Raw genomic sequence first — 12,929 nt, forward strand, 5'->3', positions numbered from 1 at the left:
AGGGGTCCAGTCTTCCTCTAGGAATCCAGTGGAAAAACCAGATACCTTGTGTCCTTCAGTCCCAGTTTTTATCTAGCTGGGAACAGTTGGCCCCTCCCCCACTGTGTGGAGCATCTCACAATGGGATGATGGAATGTGTCATGTCATTGGTGGCCCTAATGGCCCATTATCAGAAGATGTCCCCCTGGAGGATGGAGGGGTGGTGAAAGAGATAAGAAACACTGCCCCACCTGGTTTTAATGGCTGGGCCATTATCAGAAGGCATCTGCCCCCCTCCCCCCCTGGAGTTACAAGAGAAGGATAAAACATCTCCCAAAAAACCAGCTTTCAACAGATGAAATAGAATACACACTTTAGGTTACATAAGCCAAGACAGTCTGTGGTCAGCATCCAAAATTTTTCCTTCTGATCCAGGTGTTTGAGGGGATTTAGGTCAGGCAGCATCTTTCTTACAACTTGGCTTCTTGGAGCCAAGACAGAACCATTTTGATTTTTAACTCAGGGAAACAGATAGCTAATTCACTTGCCCTTGAAGAATATTGGAAGTTAAATAAATGATCAAGCACTGTCAAGCATTCTTCAGGGAAAAGCCATTTGTAATCAAGATTTGCAAAATGAAAGACACATATAACTTGGACTGAACTAAACTGCAGCTTTTTAACAAGAAAACATTAGTTTTACTTGTGTACGTGTGGGTCCCTGCCTTCTATCATAAATATGGCTTAAGATTTTGCATGTAACTATTTTACCTATATTTTAAATGTAACATTTTATTAAAGTAATTACTTTTTCTTCTTCTGAGGAAAAATCTTTTAGCTCATGAGGTACCAGCGGATTCCAATATGATTTTAAGAATTTCACCATTTCCCATACTGGCTGAGCCAGGATTTTAATATTCACTCGAAGGTCTGGGTAGAACAGAACGTATAGACTTTTACCAACACAGAATGCATTCCCACCATAATGGTACTAGATAACAAGCTGTAGAGAGGAATGTCTCCTTTCCAGATCTTTCTCAAATCCTTCCAAGCAAGTCCTTACAAAGCTCTAAAGAGCCCTCCAACACTTACACGCAGAAGATCTAAGGGTTCTAATTACAACCAAGTCTTCAGCACTGACACAGATGATGAGACAATGAGATCTCAGCGTGTTCCTTCTCTTTTTTATTAACCTATAGTGAGTGTTACAGACACAAATAGCTTCTATTGATTGCATGTGCCACCACAGGATACTATGATACTCAGGATACCAGCAAAAAAATTACACAAAAAGCTGATTGTGTAACTCATCTGAACTAAATTTGGTGCTCATTTCTAGTTTAGGGCCTCAGAAGACAGATATAACTGTACAAACTCTTTGGAGTTGTTACATTTACCTCAAGATTCAAGCCTATGTAATGCTGGTGCTCAGGAAAAATTATACGGTAGCTGGAGAGGAATAAAAACTCAACAGGATAAAACAGCACAATAACTGGAAAAAAATTAAGATGTAAAAAGGAATGGGTTGTTTTTGAGGTTAGTGGAATGGGGCTTTATGTCTAAACCCAGCTCGCCTGGAGGAAGAGAAAAATAGGCTAAATTAAAATGTGTAAATAAGAAGCACTGCCAATTAAGTTTTAACATGATTTGGGCAAGAAAGTAGCAATGTTTAATAAAAATCTAAGTGTTAACTGGCAGGGGCAAAGATATGTAAGCAGCGAGCTCTTATATAACCAGCACGTATATTTGGTATTGTCAGCAATGTATTTCTTCCAAGGAGAATTTCAAAACATATCACCAAAATTTCAACAGTTCTCCCATTCTCTAGACCAGATTTTCTTCCCTTTTTTGAATCTCTGCATGCTTTAATAGCTTCAAAAATGTTGCAGAGGGATAATTAAATTGTTCTGTAGCTAACTCTTCCAGACAGAAGTTAGGAGAGATCTGGGAGAAAGAAAAACAAATTTTCTGAAGAAAGAAAGAAAAAATAGTGATAGAGTGTGGGAAGATGGATAGAGATAGTGCTGAGGCAATCTTGCCCCCCATACATTGCAGCTGTGTTAATTATCAAAGTGTGGGAACAGCCTTGCCCTCACAGCTATGGGTGTGATAAAACAGTGAATTACCTAGGAGAAGAGTCAGTCGGAGTCTGCTGGCAGTGCTGTGAGAAGGAAGGGACAGGAGGTCGTGCCAGGGAAAGGAAGGAGCGAGCTAGAAATGCAGAAAGAAGAGAGAAGGAAAGAGCCAGAGCTGTGTGGAGCAACTCATGGGACTGCAACATAGAAAAGGTATGAAAGACTTTGAGATAACAAGGTACTGATACTTGGAGCCCTCTGAAGGATTTAAAGAAGCACTCTTGAATGCTGTGGCCATCTTGATGATGATGGCAGTAGAGATCGAAGTATGCTTTGGGGCAAGCAGTTCTTTATGATTGCAGCAGGTGATGTAACTTTGCTGTGTAGTGAAGGTTAGGTAGGCTACCGTGCATCATCCTGAGGTGCCTTGGCATATGAGTGTCACCTAAGCAGTATATACTCCCTTGCCACAGCTTGTAGGAATTGAAGAAAATAGTCTTGTGACAAACTTAGGTGTGACTAGTCTCTCTCTCACAGGGCCCTCCGGCTCTGTTCTTGCCTCTGTTAACCTGTGTTTGAGTCAATATGAAGCCAGTGCATTTTCACATACTTGGTGTCTGTTGGAACTGGTGGCTGGAGTACTTTTGTGCTCCCTCCTCTGTGCAGGGCTGCATAAAACAGGGCAATCAGGGTCACACATTCAGCTGCTTTTGATACATTTCCCCTACTTTAAATTCACGTTGTTAAGAATATAATCCACATGGTGACCAGTTGGCATGAACTTTAATTCTTCCAGGTGCTACTTTTAACTGTTTCTAATAAAAATAGCTCGTCACTGCTTCCCATAAAAAGGCATAAGCCTCCCCCCACCAGACCAGTTTAGTTGAAATGGGAGAGAAAGATTGCTATGAATTTTAGAATTTACTTTTAGGGGTCAGTAGAGTGTGATAAAGGCATTTAGAACATTATTGGTGAAGGGAACCCAAACAGAAGGACATTCTTTGTGAAACAAAACATAACATTGTGCTGTCTTATTATTCAGGTCATATTGCAAAATGCTTTTAGTGTGACTGTAACAGATTTTGCCATTAGCAGATTCATATGTAGAGTACATACACTTTGACCTAGGAGATAATTAACAGGAACAGAAAACAGCATGACCAAAAGCCCTGGTTACTCTCTACTGCATTGTAGCATCCCTTCTGGGTGTCATAGAATGCAGTATTATCAACTAGTATTTTAAAAGGGTTTAATCTCAAGCCTCAGACTCTGCCATCTTCTGCATTGCTCTATAAATCATCTTTTCTTCTTAGCAGAGCTTAGTTACGTATTAAAGAGGTGTTTATATCCAGGCTTCAAAGTCAGCACTTGCTGATACAATTAACTAATCTAGAGCTCTCAAAGCTAAAGCTAGTTGTTTATTTTTAGGTAGAACTACTTTTCATCTAAAAGTGTTGATTTATCAAAATTTGAGTGTTTTGTGGGAAGATATTTTAGCAAAAATTGAATAGTATTTTCTACTGAGGAGGCATGAGGAGAATCTGCCAGCTTGATGGAACAAAAGGAAATAGCAAGTTGAGAACATTCAGCTCTAGAGCTAGGCATGTGTCTTTGCAAACTTGGCTTTTCTGTTCTCAGCTTTTACAAACCTCACCTCAGGAATGCCAGGAGCCAGCAGTAGGGAAATCCTTGATGTTCAGCTCTGAACTGCCCAGCCACCCCAAATATTGGTGTAGCAAGGCTTAGAGAACCTGAGGGAACATTGTGGAAAGGTAAAAACACAAAGAGATCTGTACTTTTGAAAACCATGATTTTGAAATTTCTTTGCCAAGACAATTTGGGCTTTTAGTCTGAAAGAGGCTTTTTACTTTCTCTCAGCAGAAAAATTCTTGTAACTAGGCAATAATATCTGCAAATGTATGTATACAGCATTAGCTTCCCTTTTCCTCAGTTGTCTGCACAGGACTTCTTAAACCCTGCCTATTTCAGACATGAAAAGAGATGTTACGGGAAACACTGTTGGAGTCCAGGGCATTCCTCTGGCTGCCCTGGAGGGTCAGAGACCTGGACAGGGGCATCTGGGACCCCAGCCCAGAGCTCAGAGAGACACTGGCTTTGATCTCCGTCCATGGGAAAGGCTTCCTGCACTGAGAGATGAATTACAGGCCACAAGAGTGTGAAAGATAGTAGTTTAGTATATCACAGGGTGAAAAAACAGTAAGTTTAGGTTTCTAACATTGAAGTGAATGGGAGCAAGATGGAGAATTTGGGGCGTTGTCTCCTACTTCTTCTTTCTTCTTCCCTCACTCCATTTCGGCAGTGACGTTGGCACAAAGTAGTTTAATGGGGATTGGGTCAAAGTAGAGATGACCTTTTTAGTAATAGTGATAGGCATTGGTAAGAAATAATAAATAAAGAATACGTAGCAATGAGTATAAAAGATAACGACAGCCCAGTTCGGGAGGAGTCGTCAGATGCCTGAGCAGCTGCAAACATCTCTCATGGGGTGCTGAGAAAATTGTAAGATAAGAACAATAAACGAAACATGCAACCTTGAAAAATCAGAATTTGAAGACTCTGTCTCTTTCATCTGTTTGGCTCAGAGCTTTGCAGAGGGCAAAAAAGACTCTAGAAACCACCTGAATGTTGGGGAACAAACCTAACAAAACACAGCAGTAGTCACCGAGGGAAAACGCTGACAAGCAGTATGATGTGGACTAAACCAAATAGAAATCCCACATTGCAGTTATACAATTTTTGGAAGGAATTTAAGAAGGCATGCATTAGTAAATACTGTTCACAGTTAAGGGGTACATCACAGCCCTGTCCCACTCTCTCTATCTCTGGGTTGCTGCATTTAAGACTTGCAGTTTCAAATTGTTGTATTTGCCTTAGGACAAAACACAAGCAGAGCATCTTCTTTGTTCCTCTGAACAGTGACTCTAGAAATCTAGGGTCAGAAGCTGTAAAATAACTACTCTTAGTTCCCCAAACAAGCTTGCTATTGAACTGTCTCCTTTGTTCTTACCCAAGGAGAGTACTCATCTCTGTAATTTGCTTGGCAGTTGAACCACAGCCTCCTAATAGTCAAGGTATTTTGAAATTATAAAGCATTGTTTTAAATGTTATTTTATACTGAAGACTTGTATAAAATAAGACACATGCTTACAAAGGTAACTTAAATAGCTCTCTACACAATTATACTACTATAATTATTACACTGCTTAGGCAATATTTGTATGATTTACCCAGGATGAGATTTTTTTTTTTTTCCCTGAAGATATAACTCTCTTTTCAAGTGACACAATTATGTAATTCTTGGCTAGGCTACAGTACTGTTTTTACTAAGACTTGAAACTTTCAGTATTTAGGTACTCTGATCAGTAAAGAATGAAAATTTGATGGATACAGTATGGATCAATGGTCCTTCCAGACTTGGCCTCCTGTCTCTTATAAGAACTTGCTATAGTGTTCAGGACAGTTTACTGTTTTGGTGGCTATGGTCAAGATGCTTCAGGACCTGCTTCTGTTTATCTATAACATCCTATAAAGTGCCAGGAGGAAGAGTGCAGTGAGTAAGCTCAGCAGAGGAGCAACAATTACCAAAAGGAAGCTGCTCATTAGCCTTGTGCTTCTTTCCCAGTAATCACACTGAAAAATCCTACTGTGATTTTCAGACATTCTTCAAATTATGCTGAGCAATAACATAAGAATTTTAATTCTTGATTGGCCAAAATGTACCTGTTTGTACAGTGGGAAATTGGAAAGGAATGTGGAAAAATTGCGCATGTAGAATTGCAGTTCCTAATACATGTTCCTGGCTTCTGGTAATCTGAAGTTTATGAATGTCTAAAGACAGAGTTCATGTGATATTAGTTTTTAAAATAAGTATTCTTATCTTTTTACAAATTTAGGAGCCTGTTTGGAGAAGTAGAAGAGTGTATATATAGGGGTTCTTCACTTTTTATCTAGATTTTGCTTCTTTTATTGGATGCAAAATTTCCATAGTCTGTGTCAGACTATGGAAATTTTGCATCCAATAAAAGAAGTTCTTCTCTCAATCAGGAGTCAGAAAAGTACTTTTTCAGAAAATTTCTTATGATCCTTAATGACTATTTGTATGTGGAATTTAATACTGGCATACCAGGAACTAGAATGAATACCTTTAGTGTTCAAAATTTTATAACTTTCCCTTCTATCTTTCTAGTATTTAAATAGTTCATTTTCATATTGCCTACAATACTCCTGCATTTGTTTAAGTGTTGTTACTACTTGTCTTTTATGGCTGCAATAGTGAGAGTTTTATTCAAATTTTAGTTTAAATTTGGGATAATTAAACCGCATTTCTGTGTTTTTCTCAATACTGAAGGATATTTGACTCTCAAATTATAAAACAGTTGGACGTATTTTACTGTTTTAGTGTCACATATATTCCTTTGGTTATCCTTGCATGCAAATAAGTTTTTTAAAGAAGGCCAATGCTGTGAATACTACGTAATGTCATGTGAACTTGGCACTGGATATAAATAGAATGTGGTGACATTTCCACAGCTGTGGGAGAATAATCTGGAAAGGTTAGGCAGGAATACCTTTTTTGTTTGTTTGAAAACATAAAATGAATCAGTTCCATTCAGTGGAGGTCATCCATTTTGGGCTTGGGCTCACTGGACCACAGCCAAAACCAACTGATGTACTTTCCTCTACTCGCTTGTATCTGCCTGTGGGGACAGAAAACTCTGGTTGCTGAGTACAGAGGCCAAGCAGTGTTAGCTTCAAACTAGAATTTAAAACAGACGGTGCCCCATGCTGTCACTGACCTTCAGCACACTCTCGTGGTTTTTCTCATCTCCCTTGTGTGTTGCCTGTGATATGACCCCATGTACAGACCAGCTGCATTTCTTTGGTTTGTTCTGTTCTGTACCCTCTGCCTTTCACATGTTGCCTCTGGTTTTATACAGAAATTGTCTCTCTGGCTGAGGCAGCGTAGAGGAATTAGAAGGGTGACTGCCAACCTCATTGGCAAAATCTGGACAAGAATAGAAATCAGAGTCAATTAATGAATAATACGATTAATATTTTGCTAAATACACTGTATGTTCTCTGTCCTTTTACTGTTTCTAGTATAAAGCCCTTCATTTATCTCATCGGATGTCCAAAGCCCAGCAGCACCACTCCAGAGAGAAACAAGCGCTGTGGTGCTCCGGGGGCTGCGCAGACCCCGCTCCCGGTCCCAACCCGCCGGCCAGAGGCTTCCCGTATTTCAGCACACGGACACCCGAGCTGGACCGAAGAGGGGAACGGAGATTGCCACCAACACGAACCTGAGGAGTTGTGCGGGTGCGGGGGGACACCTCGTGGGCAGCGCGGGAAGCTCGCCCGCTCCGGCCGCTGGCAGCCCGCGCCTGCCGCCCTCCGCCGGGGAGCCCCCGGACGTGCCCGGCCTCGCTGGACAGAGAGCAGAGACCCCCTGCTCCCAGCTGGGCTGGGCGAGCTGCGGGACTCCAGGGCTTATGGAAGAAATCGCATTTCTGCGATGGGTGTGCACTGACAGAGACTAGTCTCGCTTTAACATACATCCGGGAGCCACAGCCTCCAGCCTCAACAAAGTTCAGACACGAAACTGAGTTAGGGGATGTTTAGGCTGGGTATCATGAAGAAACTTTTCACCCAGAGGGTTGTTAGGCACTGGCACAGGCTCCCCAGGGAAGTGGTCACAGCACCAGCATGAGAGAGCTCAAGAAGCATTTGGACAATGGTCTCAGGCACATGGTGTGACTCTTGGGGTGTCCTGTGCGGGGCCAGGAGCTGGACTCGATGATCCTGATGAGTCCCTTACCATTCAGCTTATTCTAGAATTCACAGAATTCTGTGAAAGTTGTTCAGTGTAGAGCGTGTTTTGTGTCAGCAGGGAAGTGGACAGTGCCTCAGAACTTGCCTCAGAAGACAGGGATAAAAACCAGCATTGGAAGCATAACCCAAAGCAGGGAACTCAACAAAGCCTCTCAAGCTGGATGCTGTTGCCATTCAGTGATTTGAATGGTGTGCCTCATAGACCATGTTCAGTTTTGGGCTCCTCTCTACAAGACAAAGAGTTTGAAGTTCTAGAGTGTGTCCGGAGTAGGATGCTAGAGCTGGTGAATTGGCTGGAGCACAAGTCTGATGAGGAACAGCTGAGGCAGCTGGATGGCTTAGCCTGGAGGAAAGAAGGCACAGGTGGCATCTTATTGCCCCCTACAATCACCTGAAAGGTGGTTGTAAAAAGGTAAAGATTAATCTCTTCTCCTAAATTACAGATGGTAGGACAAATGGAAATGGCCTCAAGTTTCACCAGGGCAGGTTTACATTGGATATATGAAAAATTTCTTCAATGAGTAGTCAGACATTGAAAAAAGTTGCCCAGGCAAGAGGTGAAATTACCATCCCTGGAAGAGTTCAATAAACATATAAATGTGACACTGGAGACATTGTGAATGGTGAACACGGAAGTGCTGGGTTAAGGGTCAGACTCAATGACCTTAAGGGTCATTTCCAACATTAATAATTCTGTGATTCTGTGGATTTGACTGTAAACCAAGAATGGAGCCTGCAGTGTGGGCCTTACCCAGGCTGGTCTTACAGGCCTTCGAGGCAAATGGGGCCACAATGAAAGGGGATCAGGCTGAATGGGCCCCTTCACAGGTTGCAGAAGTAACCAGGGTCAGGGGGCAGCTGGGACACACTGGAAGCAGTGCTGTGCGGTGGCCTGGCTTAGGAGAGATAAGCACCAGGTCCCTGGGGCTGTCTACCCACAGAGGTTGATCAGAGCTGATGGTGTCACCCTTTGTCTGCGTTTGTCATGCTGTCCTCACTGACACCTATCGAGCTCGTTGCAGCATAAGGAACAGGAGAAAAAAAGCAATAATCTGTCATGACAGACTATCATGTGCCTGCCTGGGATGTCCTCAGCAGAGAGAGTCTGGCAAGTGCTGTTGCTACTCACGGCCGACACACTGAACCTGCGCTGCACAGATGTCGCACAGGGACTGGCATGGTATGCTCACACTATGGGGAATCACTAAGATTACTGCTCACAGCTTGTACAGCTCTGTCTACCCAGACACATGGAATCCCAAACACAGCAAATCCTCAAAGGCGTCCAAGGGGAAAAGGAGAATCTGGGAAAACACACTGTCAAAAATGGCCGTCATTTTAACCAGGGCTATGGAAGGATGGAGGAAAAGAGCAAAATCGAGGAACAGCAATGAAAAGCATACTGGGCTTTTCTGGGAGCTGGTAGTATAAAGCCCTGCTCTGCACTTTAAAAGGTGTTTACTAAATCCGCACTTTGCTTTCTGAGGGCTTTCTCCACATTCTTCCTATGCCCTTTTGGGTTAAGGAGTAGCTACATTGTGTTTCTTCAAAGTCTACCACAATAAGGCTGATTTTTCTCAGTTTTAAATCTATTTCTAAAAATAAGTATGGTCAGCTGCCACATTTTGACACTACTGTAGAAAGGTGAAGGGCATGCTAACTGAACTTCATGAAGTCTGCTTTTTATGGATCTAACAAAGACTAATATGGAAAATGTAGACCCTCATGTTTTATCTCAATTTAATTCTGTAGATGGGGTAAACAGATGGTGTGCACCTTACTGTTTTAATCACTGAAATTAAACATTCATTTTGATATATCAGCTCACTATAATAGAAATAAATATTTTGCTACACTATATTTTTGCTGTCCAAAGGTATTTGGTTTAAACTTCTACACCACAATCCTGTTTTAAGCTCTTTGCTACAAATCCCAAGATTGGGATGACACCACTATTCCGTGCACACCTTTTATTTCAGTGAGCACTACCACCTAACTCTTTTCTTGCACCCTGTGCTGCTGCCTCTATTAACATGATATAAACACCTGACCATCTAATTTTCATATTCTTATACAATATTGAATGTAATGAAATGTCCTGAGGCTACAAGCACTACCACAGTAGGGAAAAAGTAACTACAGGAACGCCAGTAATGCAATTAGTAGCCATGAATTTTGCTGATGTGATGTACCCTTAGCAGCACGTCCAGCTCCTGTGGTATTGTGCAACTGAGAGTTGTGGACAGAAATGTTAAGATAGTTTCCTGATTGAGATTGCTACTGCCTAAGAGACCACCTTGAAAACTTGATCCTTACAGCTTAAAATAACCTGAACTTTTCTTCAGAATTCTGTACAGATTTAAGCTAGGCTGCTGAAGAAGTAGGAGCTGTTATTAATCTGTCTGGAAAAAAATATACAGGGATACTAATGAAAAAAGTTCTGCTCAGTCAACTTCCATCTAGGATTTAGTTTCAGTAGATAGCTTAATGAAGATGAAAAACATTTGCCTCTGATACTGGTATAGATACAGGAACAAGGACAATTTTGTTTTATGCTGTTTTATGGGCATTTTCTTCTAATTCCTGTTACAGGATTTACATATATATATACGTTTTTTACCCTTTTGCTACTGTTGGAACTCTTCATGTGACATTGAAATGTAACATTTTTTTGGCTTGTCTTTGATCTTTGAACATTAATTTTTGAGTTGCATTTTTAAAATTAAACTTTTTCAGTTTATTTTCCAGGTGGAAAGACTATCCCACTAACAAGTTCTTGTTTCTTGTCCTCTACATTTATTATTGAGTAGGTTCTCCAAAACCATGTGTGCTTTTCTCCATGATCAGTTCAAATTCCAGGGCTTCTTTTACTTTCTCCTTCCAGTGACTGTGTTTTAAACCATTTTCTTTCAATCTGTACAATTTGCTTCTACTGCAGGTTGTGTACATTCCTCTCCTCAGAGAGAGATAGTGTATATTTCACAATGAGACAAAATAAGAATAATCAGTAGGTGATTTTTTGCCAAGGCAGAGAGCAGCTGTAGGAGCTAGGTAAACAAATGTGAAATCAGGCCAAACTGCAATGAAACAAAAGTTCTTCTAGCTGCAGAGAATGCTGGATCCTCTGCTAGTCTTTTATTGCTTGATTTATTAACATACAGACCATATCTAACAATATCCACATATTTAACATATGTGTAATCACTTTTACAACAGAAAATAGACTTATTTTTCACAGTCATGGCCTAAATGTATCTTTAGGTTTGTCTCGTATCCCAGTACGTTTGGGAATGGCTTTCTTTGTGTCTCATACATTTACACTGAAAGGGATGCATGAAATTAGACAGATCTGTCTCAGGTTTTGTATTAACAGATTCTGTGCGTTTTGTAATATATCTTAACCTGTAAATCAAAGCTAGACAGAATTAAAATGTCTGCAGGCACAGTTGTATGCAGTTTGAGTTTGTGTTTCACAGAAAAAGCAATGTCTCACACTGAACTGCTAGTAAGGAAATAACTACACTGGTTCAGCACACCTTCAACCTGACCTCCATTCCATCCACCCTGTAGTCTTTGCTATCTCTTACCACCAAAACAGCACAGGAGTCTCAAGCATGAAGTGTTATCAGTGCCACAGCAGATGAAGCTGTTGCAGTTGTTCCAGAAGCATTGCCTGGGGCTGTCTGCCTTGCCCATGTGGTGTAGGAGCTGCTGTAGCCAGTGCACCAGTGGGCACAGTGTAGATATGAGTGGGCACTCAGGATTTGGTATGTTGTGGCTCCCCAGCTGGTTTAAACCTGACACATTAGTTTGCACAGTTTGAGTTCAGTGATAGTCGTTTAAGCTGCTGTACCAGAGTCTGAGGTGCAATGGCAGAGAGCCACCACACAGCTGCTGCTGTTGCGTCACCTGTGGGCAAGAATCTCCCAAAAGTTGTAACACAGATCTATGAGAATGAAACTCCCCATGCACTGCAAATATGCCTTTTGGTATATTTGAACCTGCAGGGTATTTTTTCAGGAGTTGTTTGCCATGGCTGCTGGTCCCAGAGTACTGACTGAATGGGTACGGATGGCTGGAAAGGACCGCTGACCAAGCTCTTCTTGTCCATTGGTGGTGTTAACGTCACCAGAACTGTGTGAGGCTGTTTTGTAACAAAGTGCTGCATTTCAATACATTTGTTTTATTTCTGTGTATGAAAAATCGGTTTTTGAAATTGAAGCCTGCAGCGTATTCCCCCTTAATACAAATGAATCACTTTGGTATTCCTTTTTAGATTAATCCAGTAGTTGTCATAATGACATTTTTGAAAGTGGCTGCTGCCTAATGCTGTGTAATTTTTTTTTAGCAACTATTGATCCATAAAATAGAATTCATTCTATTCTTAATACACATTCTAACTAAAAGCAGTGATGGTGTGTGTGCAAAGCAGGCATATCAAGAATTGTCTGAGTCCTTGTTTCATGGGGCATATTAAGGCCCTGGCTGCAGCAAAAGTAGGTATTCTCCTTTGGCTGGACTGGAATTTCAGTTGTTATCAGCTACAGAGAATTCAGTCTGTGATCTGAACAAGAGCCAGACTCCAAAGCAAACTATAGGAAATTAAAAGTAGAATGGTATTTTGTGAATACTTTACTGTCTGTTCTAGACAGTGAATGAAAGGTCAAGAGAAACAGAGACAGTGTGAGAAATTCCCTGTCTATGCCTGGGGGGTTCTCTGTAATAAAACAAAAGGCAGTTCTGGATAGCTTTTCACTTGTAGGATCTCAGGCCAGTGTAACACAGTTTGAAAAAAACCCCTCAATTGTGGCAAAAGTTTATAAGTGAAAAGAAATATATATGTAACTTTTTATTTACAAGTTGTCTTAATAAAATGAAGACCCATTTGGCTCAAGTTCTTGTATACAGGATATGTTTGAAGGTAGCTATTATTAAAGAAAATATAAGGAGGTTAGGATGAGTCAGAAGAGGAAAAGGCTCCTCTTTAGTCTTGAGATGAGTGTACTTCAGTAAACAGTGCCTTTGT

General features: G+C 41.1%; 1 long non-coding RNA gene across 1 annotated transcript; it reads left to right on the forward strand.

Moving 5' to 3' along the window:
* Nucleotides 1-2,125: 2,125 nt before the first annotated feature.
* LOC120752472 (uncharacterized) lies at nucleotides 2,126-12,071 on the forward strand. The gene is made up of 2 exons (XR_005700718.2): nucleotides 2,126-2,266; nucleotides 7,175-12,071. It is a non-coding gene; the product is annotated as an uncharacterized LOC120752472 (long non-coding RNA).
* The last annotated feature ends 858 nt before the right edge of the window (nucleotides 12,072-12,929 follow it).

The sequence above is a fragment of the Hirundo rustica genome, chromosome 4 (genome assembly GCF_015227805.2).
Source record: "Hirundo rustica isolate bHirRus1 chromosome 4, bHirRus1.pri.v3, whole genome shotgun sequence".
Lineage (NCBI taxonomy): Eukaryota > Metazoa > Chordata > Aves > Passeriformes > Hirundinidae > Hirundo > Hirundo rustica.